General features: G+C 39.4%; 1 pseudogene across 1 annotated transcript; it reads left to right on the forward strand.

Moving 5' to 3' along the window:
• Positions 1-2954: 2954 nt before the first annotated feature.
• Positions 2955-19705, forward strand: LOC144659646 (sodium- and chloride-dependent taurine transporter-like; annotated as a pseudogene). Its single transcript, XR_013571939.1, has 14 exons — positions 2955-3088; positions 5034-5187; positions 5842-5973; positions 7010-7280; positions 8054-8186; positions 8884-9018; positions 11290-11393; positions 12405-12529; positions 13020-13132; positions 13696-13833; positions 14318-14420; positions 14989-15088; positions 16798-16965; positions 17834-19705. The product of XR_013571939.1 is annotated as a sodium- and chloride-dependent taurine transporter-like (transcript).
• Positions 19706-19814: the final 109 nt, after the last annotated feature.

Consider the following 19814-nt stretch of genomic DNA (forward strand, 5'->3'; position numbering starts at 1 on the left):
TCTTATTAGAGAGGTGACCGTATTACAGAGGTCACCACGATGACGTCACTCTTATGACCTCACTAAAAACAGATTTAATTTGCACACTCGTGTTGTAACTGCATCTTAATTGATTAATATACAGCATTGAGACACTGTCTATCAGTAGTGTACTACATTGTACATCTCAGCTACATACTGTAAACGAATTACGAATCCCTGTTTTGAAGCGAATGAACTACATTTACAACGCAATGCTGTATGTTAAAGGCAACATATAGTACAATTCTAAAAACGCCTTTCGATATTTTTCAAGAGTAGCAAACCGTATCTAGGGTAAAATCAAGCGTTCTTTGTACTGTAGTCATAATATTTCGAAAACCCTTTCCCTTTTCTTTCCTTTAGTTACATATTTATGGGTTAGAGACTGTTGTGAGTGTTTTGTTGACAAATACACGCACGCGCTGGCCGCACAATGAACGAGAAATGTTCAATACTGCACGAGGCGTAGCCGAGTGCAGTATTGAACATTTCGAGTTCATTGTGAGGCCAGCAAGTGCGTGTATTTGTCAACAAAACACGAACGGACAGACTCTAACCCTTTTAATATACAATCTGAGTACACTGCAAGCGATCATCGACTTAACAAACTTCAAACAATAAGCTTTATGTTTAAAAGTATTAAAGAAGTCTAGTAGTACATAATTACATGGGATTACATCAATAATATAAAATTCACACATAACCCGTACAGAAATAAAGCTTAAAATGGTTCGTAAAGTCGTTCATCAGCTGTGGTCGTTCAGTGAAACAGTCAGCGAGAAGCTTTTTCAAAGCGAGTCGATGGCTTTCACAATCAAGCAACTACAAGCAAGTCAATCGCACACAAAAATCTATTTATTGAGCTGCAGTTTACCTTTGAACATAAAAGCGCTTCAAGTTGTTATCCTCTTCGATTTTGTTTGGTATTGGATCGTTGATAATTTGAAGAATATATTTTTCTTCCACTTCTACAAGCCTTGAAGCTGAAGACATTTTCAATAATGCACGATTTTTGTGCATTATTGTCAATACTGCACTGTCGGAGTTTGCTGACGACAGGTAAAGCAAAATCACGTGATCTATTTTAACCAATTGCGCGCGTGGATTTTGGACAGTGAACGAAGATTGTATATTAATCTGGTATTATTGCATGCACAAACTGTCATCACCTGATCATCGGAGTGTCCGTCTAAAGAGGTTAAGTTTATATATGAATTTGCTTCCTGGGACCAAGATTAAGTGAACGTTGTCCACATTAGGGAGGGTCCCTAAGAAAAAAAATAAGCCCAGTTATTTTACCTCTTACGTTTTGGTAATTTGTGTGTCAACGGTTTCACTCGACTCAGTCTGTCCACCCGATCACCGTTTTATATTGCTAGTATTTTATATTAACACTGTATTTGTATATTACCACTGTATTGACCGCTTTATATATTGCCTTAGAGTTTTAATTTATTTAATAATAAGTGCTGCAACAGACAAAAAAAATATATAATAAAAATGGTTCGACTTGTTTGAGTTAAGTCTCGTCGTGTATGAATCGCACCGTCTGTGAACTTCTCATGTACGCAGACAGAAACGCCAAATTCACGGTCCGTTAAAGTCTAGATAGCCGATAGACATAAAAAGATCGAAATTTTCGTGTATTCAAGAGTATTTCATTTTGATTTCTTAAAATGAAAAACAAAATAAGATTTGTACCTATATTATCTAAATATATTATACCATATTGTTCTCTTTGTTGGTTGGTTGGTTGATTGGTTGGTTGGTTGGTTGCTCTGTTGCATAGACTACTGAAAGGCTATTTTGACCATCTCTATTAAACAGATGGTCAAAACTGTCCAAATACACTAGTTTTAATAAGAAGGTCTAATTTTCGGTCGAAACTGAGCGTTTTTAATTTATTCAAAGATTTAAGCCTTAAATGTTCTTAAAATGTTCTTATTTATTAAATTTTCAAAAGAAAGTAATATTGCAATAAGTACATTCCTAATCGATATTTACATGTTCATATAACTGATAGGCGGTGACAATGTTAGTTACAGGTTGGATTTGAATAAAAATTGATTTATTTAGTACATATCTTTGTCACTCACAAGAAATAGGAAAGAATAAAGTTTGCTCTTAACCAAATTTCAGCCTTGAGTACGTTCTTAGGATGTTCTTAAATTTTGGCCTTTTCTCAGCATCGACGTTCTTATAAAAAAGGTTTTTATGCATAGAAAAAAGTGTATTGAAACTGACTCACAACCCCATAGACCTAATGCAACGATGGTTGTCATTGTGGGATGATTAAATGGAGATGGTCGCACAACGTTAAGAAGACTATGGCACAATTCTTTGCACGTAGCCTGGAGATGCATGTACTAGAACTCACTCGATGTGTGTAAATCAGTATTTTTTTCTTTTTATTTACTTCTATTTTTATTCAATACTACACCCTCAACGTTGTATTTTACGCGTTTTCCTTATATGGCTATTACTAGTCGAAATATCGGCCAAATCCAATTAAAATGAAACAGTACGCTTTTCTTTCGGAAGTTTCGAAGTTTTTGTCTTTAAGAGCTTGCAAAGTTGTGACTCTTCAGATTTAAGAGATTTATATGGAAAAAGTCACCCCGGCCTGCCTAGCCTCGTTTCCATGTGGATGTCCCTGTAACTTTCTATTCAGGGATAAGAATACAGTGATTCACTTTTTTGAAAAAGGTAAAGCAATTTTTAAATTCCATTATTAAAATTGACAGTGTTACCTCCTGGCGACAAAAATTAACGGCGGCCGATTTTTGCATTGAGTCTCTGCCGTGATTTTTGTCGGACCCTACGGATAGACAAGTTCAGGTCAACTGACAGATTAGATCACTAGATAAATTGAATTCAAAATAAAGTACTGAAGGGTGAAATTGATGTATCCAATTTCCGTAGTCCCCATTCAGTTCGGCTCTCGAACTTACTGAACTTAGCATCACTTCGACAAGTCCGACAAGTATCGTCAGTTTACATCGTTAAGGCCGGCGACCCATAAGAGACAATCCCAGTTAGTTTTCTACTTGGAGTCTGAAATAGGCAGGTAAGAATTGTTACAAGCTGCATAAGTTTGATTCCTTTTGTGTTCAATTGTTGTTTCGCGCGCAATAACCGAGAATGATCCTAACACGTGACGATGTTTCCAGCTATTGCTCGATTTTCTGACACACTGGCCGCAGCTATCCCTTATTTTAAGCCCATAGATGTACAAAAAAATGTTTCAAGGATTTTGTATTGGGATGCATCGGGTTGTTGTAAAAGCGACGCAAAAGTAATCAAAACACGCTGGGCGATATCAAAACTTACGATACCGCCTGAAGCCAGTATATGGCATGCGAGGGAAGATACCTACTGTTATCACACCACTTGTGTTTAATCAGCTACACTATAGTATTTAATTAGCTATACTGTAGTCCTTTTGCAAAACAATTCTGGAAAATTGGACTAAATACAAGACCCATACAAGCACATGCAGTCAACATTATGAAGCAACGGTTGCCATTATGTTTTCCAGACCAGGGGGCGGGGTGTCCGAGGTGGGGTGACTCGACTGTTTTAGATACACAATTCGATCACTATTATTTTAAAAACTGTGTTCATGAATGACTTTACCTTCAATACTACACCCCCTATAATGGAATGGAATGGCAATTAATTGAGATGAAGTGCTGAGTCTTTGAGACTATTATACAAAAGTATTTTTATCTACCGAGTATCTATTGAACTGTTTTATCCGCGTGACAATGTAGTTTTGAACTTGCCGTTTTGACCTTTATTCTATTTAAACACTTTGAGGTGTATGCAACTTGATTGGTCGATTGTCATCTCACATTCTGGACTGTTCGCACACACAAGTTAATGTTTAAACCTGCTCTTTCCTCTGTATTAATTTATGTTATATCGGCACTAGTAGAGACCTGACAAATGCAAGAATTTTTTTCAACACTGCCCAGTGACCATCGTACTTGCATTCGTGCAAAAGTTGAGCTTACGTGTTCGTGACAGTTCTATCTAGCTTTCAGAAGAAAACAAAGGAAACGCGATACGTGAAGATTTGACGACGGACGGCGCGGTACAACTGTCATCTCGGATAAGCGGCAGTAACAAGGTCTGACGACGTAACATTTGTTGCTCGTGCTGCACGTGATACTTCTTTAATCTTTATTTTGATCACGTTTATTATGTGCGAACATACAAATTAAACAGCCGATAAATAAGGACAATGAGAGCACATAGGCAGAGAAATCGAAGTAAGCCCACGTACCCGGCGGGATTTCGCGTGCGAGTGATTTTGTTTCAACGGCGAAGCGTGTAACACGAGCGGCGAATCTGAGTGGCGAACAGCGCGGTGAAACCAAGCGACGAACTGAGCGGAAACTGAGCGCTAGCAGCGAAACCAAGTGGCGAAATCCGAGGCTGCGAGGAAATTTTCCAAGGTCCACATTCCCGTCGCGTGCGACAATTTTGCCAAGCACACAGGATAAGTCACAGTTTGACCTTTTTGGATGTTACCTGATCTACTGTTTACTCCTTGCCCGCCTGAAGCTACAGCCTGTAGCTACAAAATAGAATCCCTCGACAGACCCGAAAATTCGAATTTTCTTTTTTCTCACCAAAAAGATCATTTTGGTGAGTTTTAGCGGGTTGAAATTTTTGCGGAATCTAGGAAGTTCGAAATGCCCAATGGGAGCTAACAATGGCGGATGAAATTTACGCAAAATAAAGCACTTTCAAGACGTCAGTACAGAAAGAAGAAAACTTGCTTTGATTTCATTTACACACCGATTGTAGTTTGTCTTTTTATCCTTTTGTAGAGCTTAACATCACTCAACGTAAATACGTTTTGTCTCCTTTTTTGTCTTTTAGAGGTTTTCTTTGTTCTCGATGTTACAAAAAAAAAAACTAGGGAGTAGTATAACTCGGCTAGGCTTCTAGCGTCGTAAAGCAATGTCTAAAAACTTGACTTTATTTTTCTTTACTATACGTAGTTTGCAGTAACTAGAACTGGAAAAATGGCTGGAACTGTCAATGAACGAGAGACTTGGACAGCAAAGTTTGACTTCATTCTCGCCTTGATGGGGTTTTCTATTGGCCTTGGAAACATATGGCGATTTCCCTACCTGTGTTTCAAGAATGGCGGAGGTTAGTTTTTGTGGTATAATTGTAATGCTGTCTGTTTCGTTACCTACTTCGGTATTTGGGACATTATTCTTCTTTTGAACAAAATCTGATGAACGATACGAACCAAATCGGTTGAAAATAAGAATGACTCTTTTGGTGAAAAGGCCAGTTGCTAAACACTCGCCCTCATCTCTGGAGATGATTTTGATGTTGTCCTTGCTGTAGTTTATAATTCATAAAGGAACTGGTTATATAATCTGCAAAAGGACTGAACATTCCTCTGTAACGTTGTTCTCTTATCAGATTATTCGAAAAGTTTTTCAACTTCATATCCAGTCCCTCTGATCCATTACCATAGTTTTAATTATAATCAAGCAAATGTTTGGCATTTACTTTTGCATTTTTTTTTATAATTCAGTTCACAACCCTAACATTTTTGCCCGAGATTAATAGTAATAAACTTTATTTGTCAATCCAATAAAATGGTTTTCCAGAAACAATAACAATAAAAAATCTATAAATAATATTTAATGACTATATAGTAACTATCATGGCTAGAGATTGTATGTTGAAGACCTCAGACGCCATTGCGACGGCAAAGCTTACATCTTTCGCAATTTAGAATACAACATGCGCTGCTCATTGATTCTAAACACAAACTCCCGTTATTTTCAGGTTGTTTTCTCATCCCATACTTGATTTGTCTGGTAGTGGCCGGTGTTCCGGTTTTGGTTTTGGAAATTGCTTTGGGACAGTACACGAGCCAAGGTGCCATCACAGCATGGAAAATCTGCCCTCTTTTCCAAGGTAAGAATCGGTAATGGTAGGCTATAGACCTTATGCAAAAAATGGTTGTCATTTATTTCTCTTGTTCGTTTCTGAAAACGCCGAGGGTGACATGAGTACACATATATGGAATAATATGCTAAAATTTGAAGTTTCAGAGTTTTTGGTTAAAAGCCTCGTTTTCATGTTTTTGGCCATATACATGTCCCTGTAACTTCCCATTAGATAAAAGTATAGCCTTTAAACTTCATACACTTATTTTCTTTGACCTGATCTTTAAATTAAAGTAATTTAATTTTGTTGACAAATGATTCTTCTTGGAGGCGAAAATTAACGGCAGCCAGATTTGCATTGGGCTATAAGCAAAGAGGTCCATCAATCTTGATCTTTCCCAAAACGTAACCGTCCAAACAGATCCAAAGAACCTTACAACACTGCAGCAGAAATGCCGAAACATCTAGCATATATGAAAATTGTGTCCTTTTTTGGAGACGCATTCTCGTGTTAGCTTTATCCAACAAAAAACGAAGCTAAGGGTGGGTTTAATACCTCACTGGGATCAACAATTAATTTATTGTTAATGAAGATGAATTGTTCAACAATGACACGAGCAAATGAAGATAAGATCATCGCAGGTATGAACACAGCTTAAGTAGTTGCGAAAAGAAAGCCTGAAAAAATCAGGCTTGCCGGGACTCAAACCCTGACCTCTGCGATACCGGTGCAGCACCTCTAACCAATTGAGCTAACAAGCCAACTGGGAACTGGTCATTAAATTGGTTCGTAATATACCCGGGGAAGTAGAATCCCACTCAAGCCTGATTTTTTCAGGCTTTCTTTTCGCAACTGCTGAAGTCGTGTTCATAACTGCGAGGAGCTCAGTTGGTTAGAGCGCCCAACCGGTATCTGGGGTTCGGGTTCTGGGTTCGATTTCAGTCCGGAACTCAGATATTTTCTTTGTTCCATGCCCGTGTCATTATTGAGCAATTCATCTTCATTTTTTCACCGAGCTTAAAATTTACCATCTTTATCATTTACTTATTATTGTTTTGACCAGGTATTGGCTATGCAGGCGTGCTGGTCATGCAGTTAGTTAACATTTACTATACCGTGATTCTTGCCTGGGCCCTGTATTACATGTTTGCATCATTCCAATCAAAACTTCCATGGTCACATTGTGGAAATGAATGGAACACTCCAAACTGTGTGGTTTACAGTGAAGAGGAAGCTCGTCATGGGATGAGTAGACCGATAATAAATGCATCGAGCCTTGCAAATGCAACAGTGTCAAACGCAACCAAGGTGTCAGCAAGCCAGGAATACTGGGAGTAAGTACCGCGGTAACTTAGACAATTTACTTTCTTTTCCCTCAATTCTTCAATACCAAGTAAAAATTGCCTTACAATGTAACAGAATTATTCCAACTTGCAATGAAATAAATGCATGGATTATATGTTAACGCCAGATCTAATGGCCCTTTTAATAATGTACAGCTTACAGTGGAAGTTATATATATATATATATATATATATATATATATAATCCTCGTCGCGCCTAAGAGGCACATAAGGCTGAGACCAGAGATTTCCATTGCTCCCTTTCCATTGCTGCTTTCTCAAGTTCTTTCCACGTCTTCCCTGCTTTTTTCATTTCTGTCTCGATCGTCCTCCTCCAAGTCTCTCGTGGACGTCCTTTTTTCCTTCTTCCACTATCCGGTGTCCATCTTAATGCAGTTCGTGTTATGCTATCTCGACCTTTCCTGATAACATGCCCAAGCCACCTCCATATTCTTTGCTTTATTACCATGGTGATGTCCCGTTGTCCTGCCCTTTGCCGGAAAGAGTTCCTTGTTTGTGATCTTCTGGGGCCAGTATATCCTGCATATTTTTCTCAGTGGAATTTAAGAACACATAATTCCAAATCCGTAACCTGCACATCTTGACATGATCATCAAACTGATAGCAGAATTCCTGTGTTCTTGTACCACAAGATTCAGTTCCAAAACAATAAGTTAACAAAAAAGCATTAACTGCTCTAGTTGCCACAGTTTTGTTTGGTTACTTCAAAAGTTTATAACTTCATAAACTCTTTCCTTCATTAGCTACAGAGTTTTGCGGATTTCTGGTGGTTTGGGTGAGCCAGGACCAGTGAACTGGGAGCTAGCTTTGTGCCTTTTGTTGGCTTGGATTATTTGTTACCTGTGCGTGTGTAAAGGAGTCAAGTCCAGCGGCAAGGTAAAGTATTCCTTCATGGCTGTTTCAGCGTACCAAGTAACAAAAACATAAAGTTGACAGCCAAATTACGCGCGGCAGTGTCTTAATTAAACGCCGGTTCCATGACACGCGCCAGGTCTACAAGATGCAGTTGTAAATAAGCCCCACAAGCATTTATTCGAGATGTAATACGCTTTAGATGTAATGGCAAGAAATATGGCTGGCAAAAAAAATCAGTATTACAACATAGCAACGCCGCGCAGTCAAATTCAGTCAACGTAAGCGTCCACCATAATCCAATGGTGTGCACTGATAGTGTGAGCAAATCTCTTCGCCATTTTTTTTTTCTCGCATGACTTAAGCCGCGGGTTTGATATACGTTTCCACCGGCAATGTTATAAAACAATTGGTTCATGCGTGTAGCTGTACACGCATGAACCAATAAAGTTTCTACACTGTTGAGTTATGTTGCACTTGGGAAGTTTGAAGAACACTCAAGAGGCTAGAGTTGCTCTCGGCCATCGCCTCGAGCAACTCTTACGCTTCCTGCGTGCTCTCCAAACTTCCTGGATAACGCGGGGTCCACCAAGCTAAGTTTGAAATAAACGTTTTATCGAGAAAATGCGGTATCAGGTTAATAACGCTTATCTTTTCAGGGGAAATTTGATAAACGTATGGAAACGGACACACGATTTTACAAGACACCATCTTTTTGCAGGTGGTGTACTTCACTGCTACAGCTCCATACCTGTTACTGACAGCAATCTTGATCCGTGGCGTGACTTTACCAGGAGCCGTTGATGGCATCAAGTTTTATCTTACTCCAGACCTGTCAAGACTTCGCGACGGCCAGGTAATTATCTTTTATCTTTTCCTTTTTAATATTTTTCTACCCTTGCATACAAAATGAACGTGATCAGAAGTTTTTCTTCCCTACAACAAGAAACTGATCGTGGACATTGCCGTTCAATACCAATTAGAATAGTCCCTTGAAGGCTTGACTACACAAAGGATACATAGTCCCTTTGCACGGTTCAGTATACGTAAAAGGTAAGGTAACGTCTGTGTCCGAGCCTAAGTGGCCCATACAGCCGGAGCTTATCCCGGTTTCTGTAGCATTAAGCGACTAGGAGTATTGCTACTCCCCCCTAGATGGGATGCTAGTCCATCGCAGGGTTACCCCCCCGCAGTAAGTTCGCAGGTACCCATTTATACACCTGGGTGGAGAGAGGCACTGTGAGAGTAAAGTGTCTTGCCCAAGAACACAACGCAGCGCCTCGGCCAGGTCTCGAACCCGGGCCGTTCGACTCGGAGCCGAGCGCGCTAACCATTAGGCCACCGCGCCTCCCACGTAGATGGTGCAAAATCCGCTAGTCTGGTTCGCAAGTTACGCAGTGGAATGTTCAGAATGTTCAGTATGTTCGACATTTGTAACTCCTCCCTAGTTTAGGGCTACTTCCCTGACTCCCTGAAAGCCACCATACTAAACCAGATTCCTAAGATGTCCCCTCCACAACAAATCGATAAAGACCTGCGCCCAATCGCTCTCACCTGCGCGTTAGCTAAAGTGATGGAGGGTTTCACCCGTGCCCGTCTGATTTCCCAAGTTACTAATAAGATAGACCCACGGCAATACGCGTGCGCTGGCCGGTCTACTACCGATGCGTTGGTTTATCTCCTTCAAGCGGTGTATGAAGCAGTCGACACTGGGAACAGCGGCGCAAGGCTATTTATGGCGGATTTCTCTAAAGGGTTCGACATGATCGATCATCAAGTTCTCATCAAGGAATTAGAGAAATTGGACGTGCACCCCGTTTTGGTGAATTGGATTAAGGCCTGCCTAAGCAATCGAACCCAGGCTGTGAGAATCGGGAACACTTTGTCTGATTGGAAGACCCCTAATGGAGGTATCCCCCAAGGCACCAAGTTGGGAGTAATTCTATTCTCTATTATGACGAACAGCCTCCTATGTGCTTGGAACCTCAGAATTAAGTTTGTCGATGACACAACAGCCTTAGAAATCATCCCTAGAAATAGTGTACGCTTGCTTAACTTTGCTGCCAACGATATTTTTGAATTTTCAAACGAGCACAAGATGAAACTTAATCTTTCTAAATGCAACGAAATGTTGATCAATTTTATGAGTAACCATAATTTTGTAATTAATCCTATTATACTTGGAAATAACGTAATTGAACGAACCTTAACATACAAACTCCTTGGGGTTTACATCAGCAGCGTCTTAAAATGGGACTACCACATAGACTATATTGTTAAAAAAGCGAACAAAAGACTCTTTTCCCTAAGGATACTAAAGCAATGCGGTGCCACACCGGTAGCATTAGCCAAAGTATTTGTTACAATGGTGCGTCCTATTTTAGAATATGCCGCCCCTGTCTGGCAGAACATTCCTGACGTTTTAGATAATAATATTGAGAGAGTCCAGAAGAGAGCCATGTTTATTATTTGTCCTTCCCTCGACTACAAGGAGGCATTACGGCTGCTCGGTCTCACTTCATTGAGAGAATGGCGCCAACATCTTTGCCGGCAGTATGTCTGTAAACTTCAGGATGTAAATAGCCCTCTTCATTTTCTTTTGCCTCGACGTGAGGAGATTGTACACAACTACGATTTAAGATCCGGCACAAGTCGTAGCACCATCAAGTCTTGCAGAACGAAGCGTTCACAGGACTTCGTCACATCTCGCTGTTAATCTCGAACTAGCTTGTTTATAATAGAACCTTATATTGTATATATATTGTAATTAATAGTTTATATTTATACCTTGTATTTTACTCTGTAATTCAGTTATTACTGCAATGAGTTTCTATTAAACATTAACATTATATTATTTATTAAGCTATAGACTGATGCGATATACTTTGTTTTGGAAGATGGAAACAACTTTTGCGGAACCATCAATTTTAAAAGGCTGGTTTTGCATCATATGGTCGAATATGGCAAAGGACCCATTTTTGTCCACTTTTTTCACGATAAGTCAGTATTACTGCATTCAGTCAGTATTACTGCACAAGTCAGTATTACTGCATTTTAATGCATTACTGCATTAAAAACTTTGTAATGTTGTGTAATAAAACTTATCCAAAGCTATATATCTTCTTAGGTCTGGATTGATGCCGGTACCCAAGTGTTTTTCTCATATTCTATCGGGAATGGCGCCTTGACAGCACTGGGGAGCTACAACAAATTCAAAAACAATTTTTACAGGTACGGTATAACTTTCTGAATTGCTGTAAACACTTCGGTTTCCTTGTAAATACATGGCTACTGTCGTTTAACAAATGTTTCAATAAATCAGTTTACTTAACGATACTGTTTCAAAGATCATCCAGAATATTACACTGAAACAATAAGACTGCTCTCGGTTTCTATCTTTATGATAGTTGAACAGCTAATAAGAACCTCAAATTTTCCGTCTAATTGTTAATTCGAACTGTAAGAAGACCGACGTATATGCATGATGTAACGTCGAAGAAAAATTAAAAAAAAAAAAACATACTAGGGCGAGTCATGACAAGGTACGGAAAATATTGTTGGTATTGTGGTTTGGGTGTTGTTTATCATCTTATGGATCCCTTGTTTTTCGTCATTTTGGTGATCGCGCCATCCGCAACACCAAGAAACTGCCAGAACCACAGTCAGACCACCCTATGTTTTACTGGCCTTCAGCCAAATATAATAAAGCACAAAAACGATTCAGACGGCCCAGGAACGCGAAAAAAAAACATACACGAGTAGATAAACATTTTTTAACTTTATTGAAATATTTAGAACGAGATGCATTTAGATATGTAATTTTCAGAGCTTCATTCATAACCCTGATAGATTTCAACGTATTTCTTTTGTTGTGTAAACGATTATTAACCACGAACACATAGGGTGGTCTGCCTGTGCCAGAACGGTAAAGAATGAACCGGGCTTAATGCAAAGCATGACTGCGAAATGTTGGTCAAATTTTTCAAGATGGGAAATCCGTAAAGGTTTGTTGGGGATTATTGTTCTCATCATTCGATCATCATGAACTACTTTTTCTCTGCGCAAACGAAGAGATGCCCTGCCAATATATCTGCACGTCAAGCCATGTTCCTACTTGCTTTTCACATATTTTCAGTTTGAGAGATATCCAAACGCCAATTCAATAAAAACTTCCCTGATAACACCCCCACCATACCCATGCATTCTGCTTACGATTTTAAGTGCATTTTTCTGTCCTTGCAGGGATTCCATATTGTTCTCCTTCTTCAACAGCGGGACAAGTTTCTATGGCGGATTTCTGATCTTCTCTGTTTTGGGATTTATGGCAAAAAATCAAGGAGTAAAAGTGGAAGACGTGGCAAAGTCAGGTAAGAAGAGTACTTCAGTCAGTGATCGTCAATCGGACAGCAGTTACGGATGCCATGCGCGAAGATAATTAGTAGTGGCACCGAGTCGGGGAAATGCTCCCTTTCTTTTATGGGAGGCGCGGTTGCCTAATGGTTAGCGCGCTGGACTCCAGAGCGGGGTGTTGTGTTCTTGGGCAAAACACCTAACTCTCATAGTGCCTCTCTCCGCCCACGTGTATAAATGGGTACCGGCGAATTTAATGCTGGGGGGTAACCCTGCGATAGACTAGCATCCCGTCCAGGAGCGAGTAGAGATATTTCTAGTTGCTTAATGCCACGGAACCGGGATGAGCTCCGGCTGTATGGGCTACTTGGCTCGACGCAGGCTTTACCTTTTATCTTTTAACTCAGACAAGAAGAGCTGTTTATTTGCTAATATCTAGATTGCACTTGTGTTGTGTATTTTCTTTTTGGATCCAGATATAAGCTTCTTTGTATATTTCTTTTCCAGGTGCAGGATTAACTTTCGTAGTTTATCCGGAAGCGGTAGCTCAGATGCCATTAGCTCCACTGTGGTCCGCTCTGTTCTTCTTTATGATACTCTTGCTTGGTCTAGACAGCGAGGTAACTGACTGAACAACTGACCGACCGAACGACCGACCGACTGCTGGCTGACTGACTTAATCAATAAGTCAACTGACTGAACCTCTAATTTAAACATTGACTAGCATTAACACCTGATCAACTCAACCAACTCACTGAATATTCAGCAACCATCTAATTAAGTAATTAATTAATTTAAAACAATCGGCTAATTGACTGACTAATTAACTAACGTATTAACCAACTGTGCCTCTGATTCCATCAATTCAACTGACAGGCGAGAAAAGTAGGTACACTGACTGAGTGCACCAACACCGGCTAGTTACTGCGGTTTAATTACACGACTTTGGGGGGTGGCGTGGCCTAGTGGTTAGGACACTGGACTTGTAATCTGGAGGTCCCTGATACAAGTCCTTCTCCTTACCACTGGATAGATTTCGGTGGTGCTGAATTCAACTTTTCCACGCTTTGTATGAAGTCCACTGGTCATCCTCCCTAGCTCTGTTTACTTACAACATATGTTTATTTAGTGTCCTGAAATAATTTACTTATAAAGTTTTTCACTTCTTGTCCATTTGTTTCAGTTTGTAGGTATTGAAGGCGTTGTGACGGCCATTGTTGATTGGTTTCCACATCATCTGAGACGTGGATACCGCAAGGAAATGTTCATCGCCTTTGTATGTTTCATCTGGTTTCTCATTGGGCTGTCTATGGTTACTGAGGTACTTTCATTCACTCTCCTCTATTTATATTAAACGTCATCTTATTCTACAACAGTCTTCCAAGCCTTCTCACACTAAACACTCTACACCAGCTAATTCTGGTCGGACCAAACTATTCTCCGTGTTTTAATTACAGTGGAATTCCGATTTCTCGAATTAACCAAAGGTCGTTTCCCTTGGTTTTTCTTTGTTCAGTCGAACACTGCAGTTTACTTCGGAATTCTCAAACTCCCGATTCTCGAACCAATTTCCATTTCCCCTGGGTGTTACAGAAATCAGCATTTCTCTGTAAAAACGGTATTTTAAATTGTTATCATAACTTTTTGACGATGACATCGTCATGGCGTGAAAGCCAATATGTCATTTTTTTTTTCATTCCTTGTAGACCAGTAGTCATCCTTCTCCTGCAGTGATGTTTTCGTACGTAAAAACAGTTGTATATAATTATGAGAAGGCGTGAATATTTAATGTTAATTTGTCCTAGGGCGGAATGTACGTGGTGCAGTTGTTTGACACCTACTCTGGCAGCGGAACAGTTCTTTTGATGGTGGTGTTCTGTGAGAGTTTGGCCATTGGATGGCTCTATGGTGAGAATAATTTCTATTTCATTTATCCTCCTTTATGTCTGTGTCAGGAGCGGTGATGTAATGGTAAGTGCGTTCTATACGGATTGAGTGGCCCGGGTTCCCGTGTCCGAGTTCGAGCACTACCCGGGACACTGCGTTGTGTTCTTGGGCAAAACACTTTACTGTCACAGTGCCTCACTCAAATCCAGAAGTGTAAATGGGTACCGGCTAATAGTTTGGGCAACCTGATTTCTAGAGGATAACCTGCACTGGCATGGACTAGCATCCCATCCAGGGGAAAGCAATATTTCTATCTGCTTTATGCTATAGAGACCGTAGTTGGGCGCCGGGACTCATGTGCAAGTTAAATCAAAGAGATTGTCAACTCAACCGCCTCGAAGACCGAGGCGGAGACGAAGACGAACTAATTAAGAGCTAATTTGTCACATCGTAAAATATGGAATCGCTCAATTTGGTGCATGTTTTATTTCTTTCAAAAGTATCGAAAATCGCAGTTTAAACCTTTATTAATTTATAATAAAAAAAAATTATAAGTTACTAACACTGCAGCATTGATTCCTATTGACAGGTCGTCATCGTTTCTATGACGACATGGAAATATGCTGGGATTTCGTATTAATCCATGGATTGGCTGGTGCTGGTGTTTCTTTGCACCCATTTTTTGTTCGGTGAGTTAATTTAGTTGATTAGTTGTTTTTAATCCTGCAACCTTCTAAAGGCTTCGGGTACTTTGGCATCTTCGGAGGTCCGAGGGATATCTTCGGAAATCGTCGAGAACATTTCCTTCGAAGATGAAAGGCTAAGGGAAATCCAAACCAAACCAAATTGATTAATTTTGGCACTTCTATAGTGATTTAGTCCAGAAACATCAGTAAGCATATCTTTAATTTTCACTGTTAAACGTCATGGTTAGGACAAATTAAAACATTCCAAGAACGACTGAGCTTAGTTTAATTTTGGATAGTTCTTGTCATGTATAAATACGAGTATCTCTCCGTTTCTTCCTTGTAGCTGAATGATCCATCCTATGAAAATAAACTCCATCATTATGCAGCACCAATTTTTGCAGCAATATCAACAGATCACGTTGATGATAGTCTGTTCACAAATCCCTGCAAAACAAATCAGCAATTCTAGAACTGCCGAGTATATGACAGCGGCAAACATTCAGAGGTTACCGGCAGTGACTCGTTGACTCCAAATTAAAGTCGGCAACGAAATAATATTAGATGCAATCTTGTGGGATGATCCTGATCAGGAACAACGATCCAAGATCAGTCGGATCATGGTACATCAAAGGAATGAATGAATTTACTCGCAGGAAGGATTCAACGGATAATTTGGTGCACCAATCCGACTACCTTATTGTTACTTATTTTCGCGGGACTTAATTTTCGCGATTTTCGCGATTTTCAAAAAATCGCGAAATTAAAGACCCGCAAAAAAGGTTCTCGCGAAAAATAACGACGCGAACTTTAATACCCTTCTATAAAATTCGTTATGATTAATCAACGTTGCCGTCAGTTTACTGCATAATTGTCTTGGTACAGTCTTCAAACTAGCTCTACTTTGTTATAAAGGAACATGTCAAACTGTTTTAAGCTGGTTTCGTTCTGTTATATGGTTTTGTTCAGTGTCATTGGAAACTATTGCTGTGGAAAATTTAAATCAGTTGTGCCAATTTTGAGACTTACTGTTTGTTAATGCAGACCAGTATTTTGATAATTTTCGCGAGATTTAGTTCCTTTAAACGTTTTTTTTTGGCCAAATCGCGAAATTTAAGTCCCGCGAAATATACCCTTTCCATTTTCGCGAAATTAAGTTCCCGCGAAAATAAGTAACAATAAGGTAATCTTGGATCATTGATCCTGCGTGGGGTCATCCCAAAGAAACTCACCCATTGCCAGGGATTTTTTTTATGTCTCACTTCAGTTTTGTTAAAAACACCTTGTGGTAGAAGAAAAAAACGCTTTGTACAGCATTGGAGGATAGACGAAGTGCACATTTTGACACATGTATTCGTCTGAAGTCAATATGGTCTCTGACGCATTGTCACAAAAATTTTCTTTGCGAACCTCGTCGATAGCCAGCAGGGAGAAAGGCCTCTTTTCCGACCGCTGTTATTGTTTCCCTTTACAGCTGAGTCTGTCATCAAGGTGCGAATCCAACAGCATTGGATTGACTACCACAAATCTTAAAATATATTCAATGCTAACATTCCTCTAAGAAACTACATTTCCTTACTGTGTTTGTATATTGTAAGATTTTTACTTCAGCTTCGCAGCCCTGTGCCGTCACTTTAAGTTAGTAGGTGGATAACATTTCTCGATCGACATTGAAATGATACTGAATCAAATTGTTACTGTTACTGTTGCAGTTCATCTTCATCTTTAACCTTGTGACGTATTCACCATTAAAATATGGTGATTACGTGTACCCAGGTTGGGGCCAGGCGATTGGCTGGCTGCTGACGTTGTCGTCATTGTCCTTAATTCCCGGTGTGATGATATACAACCTGATGAAGACTACTGGCACAATCAGAGAGGTGAGTATTTTGCGCACAGCTGGTTGCCAAATGTAGAAAAGGTAGCTTTGGTGTATGTTACATAATTAGTCAAGTTTTAGAAGAATTAGTTTACATGCATGAGCAGGGCATAACGTACAGAAAACTCGGATAAACTAGGTAAAGGCAAAAATCGACCCTGTAGTTAAGTAACATGGAAAAAAAGCCACGAACGCCACTTATAGTCGTTATGTTCTACAAGTTGTGTAAAAGTTGGTGAAATTGAACAATTGCACAGAGGTGAAAAAAAAATGGAATTGAAACTTTCTTCTTGTACTCTTAAAGTTGTTAGGTTAAATAAACCAGTTAACGTGAAAATTTGTGACAAGTAGGAGGGACACCCTCCATACCTAACCACCCCGGGCTAGAGAACGTTTATACATTTGTTTCTAGTAGCAGCAAACTATTTACATACTTTAAGGCCGATTTACACGGTACGATTTTGTCGCATGCGACAAGCTTACGACACGCCTACGACAGTCGTAAGCGAGTTGTAGGTTCGATTTACACGACACAATTCGTGTCGTAGGCCTGTCGTAAGCATGTCGCAAGCATGTCGCACGCGACAAAATCGTACCGTGTAAATCGGCCTTTACACAAATCAGGAGCAAGAAGGGGGGGGGGGGGACGTTTGTCTCTGGTTGGAGGGTCACTCTCTTTGACAGTAAGGCGACCCTTAACACTTTGGGTATGTCTGAGTCGCGAGGGCCAATTTCTTACATGCGGAGAAAAGTTTTCCCTGCTAAGAAGGTCGCCATCTTTTGCTCGAAAAATACGGAGACCCTCCGTGCAAAAACATCTCTCCACATTAACAGCCCTTATTTTTGTTGTTTGTTTCTTTGCTTGGCAGCGTCTGATGAAGTTAATAACACCAGACCTAGTGGAGAAACAGGCCAATCAGGAAGTGAAGCTCAGTGACGTACAAGAAAAGACCAACACAAGGCCTGAATCTCAATTCATCAGCGCCTTGTAGATGGTCTTTTTGAGGTCTTTTTCTTTGGACAAGCCCTTATTCTAAACTGTGCAAGTTTGACGAGAGATGTGTGATCACTTGTTACCAAGACTGCCTACCACTAAAAAAACTTATTTTTTTACGAGGGTAAAGTTTTCGCAAACATAGTTGCGTTTGTTTAATGCGATCTCAATTGAAAAGTAGATTGACCACAAAAACACAAATAATAAGGAAAAAAAGTATTAGCAAAAATCAAGTTATTTTTAACTTCAAGTCGGCGAGACGAATTAACCACTGTACATGTGGCAAATTCGAAAATCTGATATTTCGAGCGTCAGTCTTCTGTAAATTCCAAGATTATTCAGCAGATATAGGCTTATGGTAGTTGTATTCTGATTTCTGACACATCTGTTGTCCTTAGATAAGGTTTAAAAAAAATTGAGAAAATTTTAACAACATATAAGGTAACTTGCTAGATGGATTTTAACTGATTCGTCTTTCTGAAAGAAAAAATCTGCAGATCGAATAAAGCATAGGCAGATAGATATATATGGCTACATCATCATGTATGTATTATGTATATGTATGCCTACAGGATGTCTGCCTTGCATAAGGGCTACCTAGTTCATCTTCAGTAATCATATGGCCCCATTTATCAATATGTAACCTCAATATGAGATAAGCGGAACGTATCCAGCATAGGTAGTTAGATATTGCGCCTATATTATGCATACAGGATCGAAATCTGGCTTGCAAGGAATGCCTTGTTCCACGACAGTTATCATATACACCTAATTACAATAACGTTGTCAAAGAAAAAATTAAAATTAAAATAGGTAAATAGGAATTAGTTAGCGTAGTTTCATAACTGGTAGCATTAACAGAAAACTCACGAGTTTTTATCTGCACACTTTGAGTCCACGTTTTTATGCTGTAACAAGATAAATTGACTTATTCGTATTTTGAGGCATTTTGAGGCCATTTGTGCGAATAAATTTCATGCATGCCCTTAATTAATTCCTATTTGACTTTTTGCTTTTCCTTTTTTCTATGACAATCTTATTGCCATTAGGTGTACCCCTGATTTATCAAAATACATGTATAACCTCAAGACAAGATTAGCAAATAGTATGAAGCAAAAGTTGATACATATTTCCTCTATATTATGCGCACAAGATGTCTACCTTGTAAGGAATGCATGGTTCCTCTGCAGACATCAAACGCCCAGCATTTATCAATATATAACTTCAATATAAGATGTGTACTTTGTAATTCGTATACACCTGATTAAAGAAACGTTGACCCGTGAAAAGCATAAACGATAAACGATGCGACCCAAATGTTTACTGGGAAATCGAAAAGGGTAATCGCCTTCTGTGACAGAATGGACATAATAATAAGACAGGTTGCATAAATCATATGCATGCTTACAACGCTCTCAAAGAAAAAAAATGCCTTCATTATAAAATAAATTGAACATTACTAAGCTTACCAATGCTGTGTACCCAGAATCCCATTCGGTCTTATCGTTCACGGTTTGTGCTTTTCACGGGTCAACGTTTCTTCAATCAGGTATATCCTCTACAATATGCACACAGGATGTATGCCTTTTAAGGAGTGCCTGGTCCCTTTGCAGACATCACATATTGAAACCATTTATTATTATCCAACGGTTTGAAATAAAATTATCTTGTTTGACTTTAAAGCCCTATGAAAAGGTAAAAATTTTAAGTAGAAAATAATTATAATGAAAAAATTATTATTGTCTCACGATGTTGTCACTTGCAATGCCAATCGTGACATTCTGACTGCTAACTGCTTAACCGTGGCCACGTGTTTAAACAAAATTAATCAGTAATTTTTTTCTTAATCTATACCT

This window comes from Oculina patagonica, chromosome 7 (genome assembly GCF_052425735.1).
Source record: "Oculina patagonica isolate OP01 chromosome 7, crgOcupat, whole genome shotgun sequence".
Classification (NCBI taxonomy): Eukaryota; Metazoa; Cnidaria; class Anthozoa; order Scleractinia; family Oculinidae; genus Oculina; species Oculina patagonica.